The sequence below is a fragment of the Magnolia sinica genome, chromosome 16 (assembly GCF_029962835.1).
Source record: "Magnolia sinica isolate HGM2019 chromosome 16, MsV1, whole genome shotgun sequence".
In the NCBI taxonomy this organism is placed as follows: domain Eukaryota; kingdom Viridiplantae; phylum Streptophyta; class Magnoliopsida; order Magnoliales; family Magnoliaceae; genus Magnolia; species Magnolia sinica.
The window spans coordinates 7,289,796-7,296,094 of record NC_080588.1 but is presented as its reverse complement, the minus strand read 5'-3'; positions in this window follow the sequence as shown (position 1 = coordinate 7,296,094).

Below are 6,299 nucleotides of genomic sequence, written 5' to 3'. Positions count from 1 at the left end.
CATGTTGTAGCACAGGCGACTATGTCATATATTTCGTGAGATATTAGACAGACTTGTGCGAGAAGGAATCCTGTATTTTCTAGACTTCTCTAATTATAAATTATGCATTGATTGCATAAAAGGGAAACAGACCAAAACTAAAAAGAAATGTGCAACAAGGAGTGTAAGTCTCTTAAAGGTGATACATACGGACATTTGTGGACCATTCCCTACAACTTCATAGAGTGGACACAAATATTCTATTACCTTTATAGATGACTACTCTCATTTCGGATACCTCTACCTTATCAATGAGAAATCAGATGCCCTGGATGCTTTTAAAATCTATAAAGTCAAAGTTGAAAATCAACTCAGCATAAGGATTAAAGTTGTCAGATCTGACCATGGTGGTAAATACTATGACAGATATGACAAATCAAGATGCAATCCAAGGCCATTCGCTAGATACCTACAGGATTGTGGCATTGTCACCTAGTACACTATGTCTAGTACTCCAGAATAGAATGGTGTGGCGGAAAGGCATAATTGCACCCTTATGGATATGGCGAAGCATGATCAGCAATTCGACATTGCCAAAATCCCTGTGGGGTGATGCGATCAAAACTGCGGTTCATATACTTAACAAGGTCCCCACCAAAGCAATAAGGAAAATCCCTTTTGAGTTGTGGAATGGGAGAAAATCAAGTCTCCGATATCTACATATTTAGAATTTTCCTGTTGAGGCCAAAATTTATAACCCGCATGAAAAGAAGCTCGATCATATAACTGTAAGTTGTTTCTTCATTAGATATCCAGAAAGATCAAAGGGCTATCGATTCTACTATCATTCCCACTCTATTAGAATTGTTGAGACTGGGAATGCCAGATTCATTGAGCACACTGAAAACAATAGGAGCATGAACATTAAAAATTTTGTATTTGAGGAACAAAGGACTATGACTCCAGTTATAGTCACTTCAGATCACGTGGATATTAATGATGCAGTTAATCATGCAGTCACTGTACAACACCACGTAAAACCTCATGTACAAACCACTTATGAGGAAATCAAAATCACACCCAACAAGTTGAACCATTGAAAAGATCGGAAAAAGAGAGAAGGCTTGCAAATCGAGACGATTACATCGTATACTTATAGGAGCACGATTTTAACATAGGGGTGGAAAAGGATCTTGAATCATCCTTCTCGTTGGTTTGATGTCATGAAAGATGAGTTAAAATCCATGAGGGATAATAAGTATGGGATCTTGTTGAGTTACCCACTGGAATAAGGCCGTTTGGTTGTAAATGGATATTTAAAACCAAGCGGGACTCCAAGGGTAATGTTGAAAGATATAAAGCCAGACTTGTTGTCAAGGGTTTTAACCAACATGAGGGCATTGACTTTAAGGAGACTTTTTCATCAATGTCTAAGAAAGACTCATTCGGGATTATAATGGCTCTTGTAGCTTATATGGACTTAGAGTTACATCAGATAGATGTAAAGACTGCATTTCTCAATAGGAATCTGAATGAGAATGTATATATGTTATAACCCGAAGGTTTTGTAGATAATGGCTTAGAACATTTGGTTTACAAACTAAAGAAATTCATTTATGGGTTAAAACAGGCATCGCGACAATAGTACCTAAAGTTTCATGAAGTAATTACCTCATATGGCTTTGTAGAAAACACTGCAGATGAATATATCTACATTAAAATCAGTGGGAGTAAGTTCGTTATGATGATTTTGTATGTTGATGACATTCTGTTGGCTAGCAGTTATATCAGGATGTTGAGCGACACCAAGAAATTCTTATCTCAAATATTTGAATTGAAAGATCTTGATGACGCCTCTTATGTCATCGTCATTGAGATTCGCCGTGACAGATCACTTGGACTGCTCAGCTTGTCATAGAGGGCCTATATTACCAGGGTACTCGAAAGATATGGCATGCAAAATTGTGCTTCCGAATAGTCGCCCATTGTGAAAGGCGACAAATTTGGCCTATTTCAGTGTCCAAAGAATGATTTGAAAAAGAATCGAATGAAGAAATTTTCGTAACATCAATACTTGAGAGCATCATGTATGCTCAAGTCTGTACGTGACTGGACATTACCTTTATTGTTGGAATGTTGGGGAGATACCTATATAATTCAAGAATGCAACATTAGATAGCTGTAAAGAAAGTATTAAAGTATCTACAGAGAACGAAGGACTTCGGACTCACATACGGAAGATCTAATCAATTGGAGTTGATTGGATACTCAGACGCAGATTTTGCTGACTGCGTTGACACTAAGAAGTCCACCTCAATATACATCTTCATAATGGTTGGAGGAGTTATGTCTTGGAAAAGCATGAAACAGTCTACCACAGCCTTGTCCACCATGAAAGCTGAATTCATTACCTATCACGAGGCATCTAATCAGGCATTATGGTTATAGAGTTTCTTCTCAGGTTTATGGGTACTAGAGCATGTCCCGAAACTATTGAAAATATTTTGCGATAATTCAGTTACTATTTCCTTCTCTAGTAACAACAAACATTCATCAAGGTCGAGGCATATCACTATTAAATATCTTGTTGTAAAGGAAAGAGTTCAGAATCATCAAGTGTCTGTGGAATTCATCGACACTAAGTAGATGATTGCAGGATCCGCTCATTAAAGGGCTCCCTATCACGCCATTTCAGGAGCATGTGACATCCATTGGAGTCATTGATCCCACAGATGTTTTCAGTTAGTGGGAGTTAAGCGTACTTTGATTTTCACAGACATTTAAAGATCCTATTTTATACAGTTTTGATGATTTTGATATAAAGATTTATTTCTGCTTCTCTATATATATGCGCAAAATTTTGAGTAAGTAGAACTACAGTCATGTCTCGTTGGAGACATGTAAAAGCTTCAAGACCTCTTAAGGATAGGCACATATCATCACACTAAGTATGTAATCCTTATACCACATTTTTTAGTTCCTAATCTATGTCATTAAGATTGAAAGTACTTGTGACCGCGCTTAGCCTCACTTCGCCTAAATTAAATGTTATGACGACTACTGCGGTTCGATATTGACAGTCTTGATGGACCAGATTGAATAGTACTACACATATATTGTCCAACAATTTCATTAGTTAACCATTTGGATGTTTTCTTAAAATCAAAACTTGTGTTCAAAAGTATTTCTACATGATTAATCATTGACGTTGCTCAAGGTGGCCCAAGTGGGAGAATGTAAGAACTCTATAAGGTGGGCCTTATTAATCAACGGTCTAGATTGACTTGACTGTTGGATTGTCTGATCGTGTAAACCAGTGGACCCCATGTTGAGATGTGGAGCCACATCTGGGGGTCGCTCGACCAGTCAAGTGCCCTGCTCGACCGGTCGAGTGGCCCACTCGACCCGTCATGGACTGGCTCGACTCGTTTTCCAGCGAGTTAGGATTTTGGATTTTCGAGGTGCTCGACCATTCGTGGGATGTGCTCGACCGGTCGAGGGTGCCGCTCGACCGGTCGAAGACTTTGCATAACCATCGAGCTTACGCAAATTTGAGTCCAGATTTGATATGGACTGCGGAAATTTGAGTCAGTTTTCGCAGAGGTGCGAAAGGGAAGTTGCCTAAACTATAAATAGGTGTCCCTAGGACTTTTTTAGGGCAATGGGAAAGCTTTTCTAAGTGAGAAAAAATAATTTTAATGTGTGGACAAAGGGTTTTCTTTGTACTTCCAAGGGAGAGGTTAGTATATTGCCATGAAATCTTCATTTTTCTTCATAGTGGAAGTTTGCATCCGTGGTTTTTTTACCCTTGTTGGGGTTTTTCCAGGTATATCTTGTCTTATGGTTTGTTTGGAATGCTTTGATTCTATTTCTAGTTTATATTTCTTCTTGTTTATCGTTTGTGGGTGAGACCAAAGATTGGATCTCGGTTCACTGTGTTGTTGGCATGCTGCGCAACAACTGGTATCAAAGCTATTGGTTTAGTTCTATTGGGAGCGATGACAGAAGAAGGGAAGACTAGAATTGCGAAGTTTGATGGTTCAAACTTTGCCTTCTAGAAGATCCAGATGGAGGATTATCTGTATGTAACGCCTCGATTTCTAGAACCCGAGTACGAGACTCGTTTTCAGAAATCCGGGAGTTTATAAATCAGAGTACTAGCGGAATATAAACTCAGAGTGCAATAGCAAAAAGAAATATATAATCACATGAACCCAATATTTGACCTACCCAGCTGGGGGTCTTAGTTACAAATTCCCATAAGTTTCCAAAATACCAATCCACTGAAATTAAAGTATTAACTACTGGTTAACTCCAAAATACGCCGCTGCTTCCTGATGCGGCTCGTCCTCACAATACTCCTCCTCAGGCTCCACGGTCACATCATCAAGGCCGACACCGGCACCCTCTACATTGTCCCTGCATATTCTATATGGTTGGATAGTTGATGGATGAGTGGCCAGCTCAGTGTGAATTCCCCTCAAGATTACACATCGCCGCCTTAGCAAACATAGTTTAAAGGAAAACAAGCAGTAATCCAAAACAGGCAATATGCAGTCTTATTAGATGTATGGATGCATGAATGCACATCGGCCTGGGGATGCACATCCAGCCGGACTTGGGCTCATCACTCATGCAATCATCGACCTGGGAAAGATCATCCAATCGGATAGGGTTCGATAGTCGATGGTCTGGGAGCTAGCGAAACGATACCCCAACAACTCTAGGGCACATGCTATAGCATCCAGAATAGCCATCCGTCATTGCCAATATGCTATAAATGCATGATTAGCTAGCCGTTATTAATCCAATTACAATCAGCCAATTTAAGTAACTCAATAGTCAGTACGGGGGGCTCGTCACCCAACGTAGGCCGACAGCTCGAGCATTGTATCCCATTACCACCATTCTCGGCTCATGAGGTCCTCCACCTTGGGATGTTTTAATAGGATACATTAACGAACATGACACCAGTTCAAGGTCCCTATTTCTCACACGTTTTGTCTAATTACATCCCAAGTGTGGCTTGCATACGATCATGGAATCCTCCATGTGTAGCACCGAAAGGTTATGTACAGAGAAAAATCATGTTAACATGTGACAATATATGACTTCAAATAAGGCATATATGGAAACATTATGAGTTAATAACTAAGGAGAATATATTACCAAATCATGTGAATAGTGATCAAGGATTAACTAGCATGTGAGCATATATGGTGAAAGCAAGTATCACAATAATGGTAATCTAGTATATACTAGGTTTAGCTAATTTAGAAATAAAAAGTTCAAGGGGAAAATCATCACCTGTATGGTAGTTTCCACGTACTCGGTCCGAGTCTTCTTGTGGCTTGCGGTTGCTCAAAGAATCTCCTAAGATTGTAGTTTATCTTCGTAAGGTATGGCTTTATATATCTAACAAAAGTTCAAAGGGGTATAACAACAAGGCCTTTTATGCTAGCGTTAGGCCCGCCATGTATTTCAACAAGGTGGTCTAACAGGACTCCAGCTCACCTAATAGTTGTAACTGTGACGTGTGTGTAACCGTACTTTATTAGCATTTTCCAACACCGTTCATATAGGTCAGTGCTAGTTCGTATATAGTCCATGCAGGTCGGCACCGTCTATATATAGTTCAGATAATCTAGTGTTGTCCGAGTATGGTTCAGCACTGTCCCAAATATCGTTCACCACTGTCCAGCACAGTCTGGACGGTGTGGATCACATCATGGTGGTCCACTAGTGGGCGGATGGTTTGGATTTAACACAAACGTCATGTACGGGCCCTCATAGGCTCCTGGTGACATTCCACAGTTATGTAACTGGTGTGAGGTATGCCAGCCAAGCGCACCCACCGTCCAATACTATTGGACGCTGTGGACATTTACATATATCATGGTGGGGTCCACGGGCACAGATGGTGGGTTTGGATGAACCACCTATATCGGGGTGGGGTCCACATACATGGCCCACCGCCATAAGGGCGAGCTCGCCAAATGGACAGACGGCTAGGATGGAACACGTCTACCAGTGGAGCTCCTACGTGGTGTGGCCATCATAGAATATATACACTTCATATGGATGGGCATATGCGCCTGCTGGGTCACACGTGGATGTGAGGCCCCATATAATGCCTTACTGCAAGTTATATGCACTGGATGGTATTCCAGTTAATCTCCCAACATATATAGTATGCTATCTCATTGTCATAATATTATGTATTTATTATATTACTTTTTTTTTTTTTTTTTAAGGCAATTCGTCCAGAACTGGACATCTGACGATGGACGGCCAGGATGCAATCCCCCGTTCACCATGCT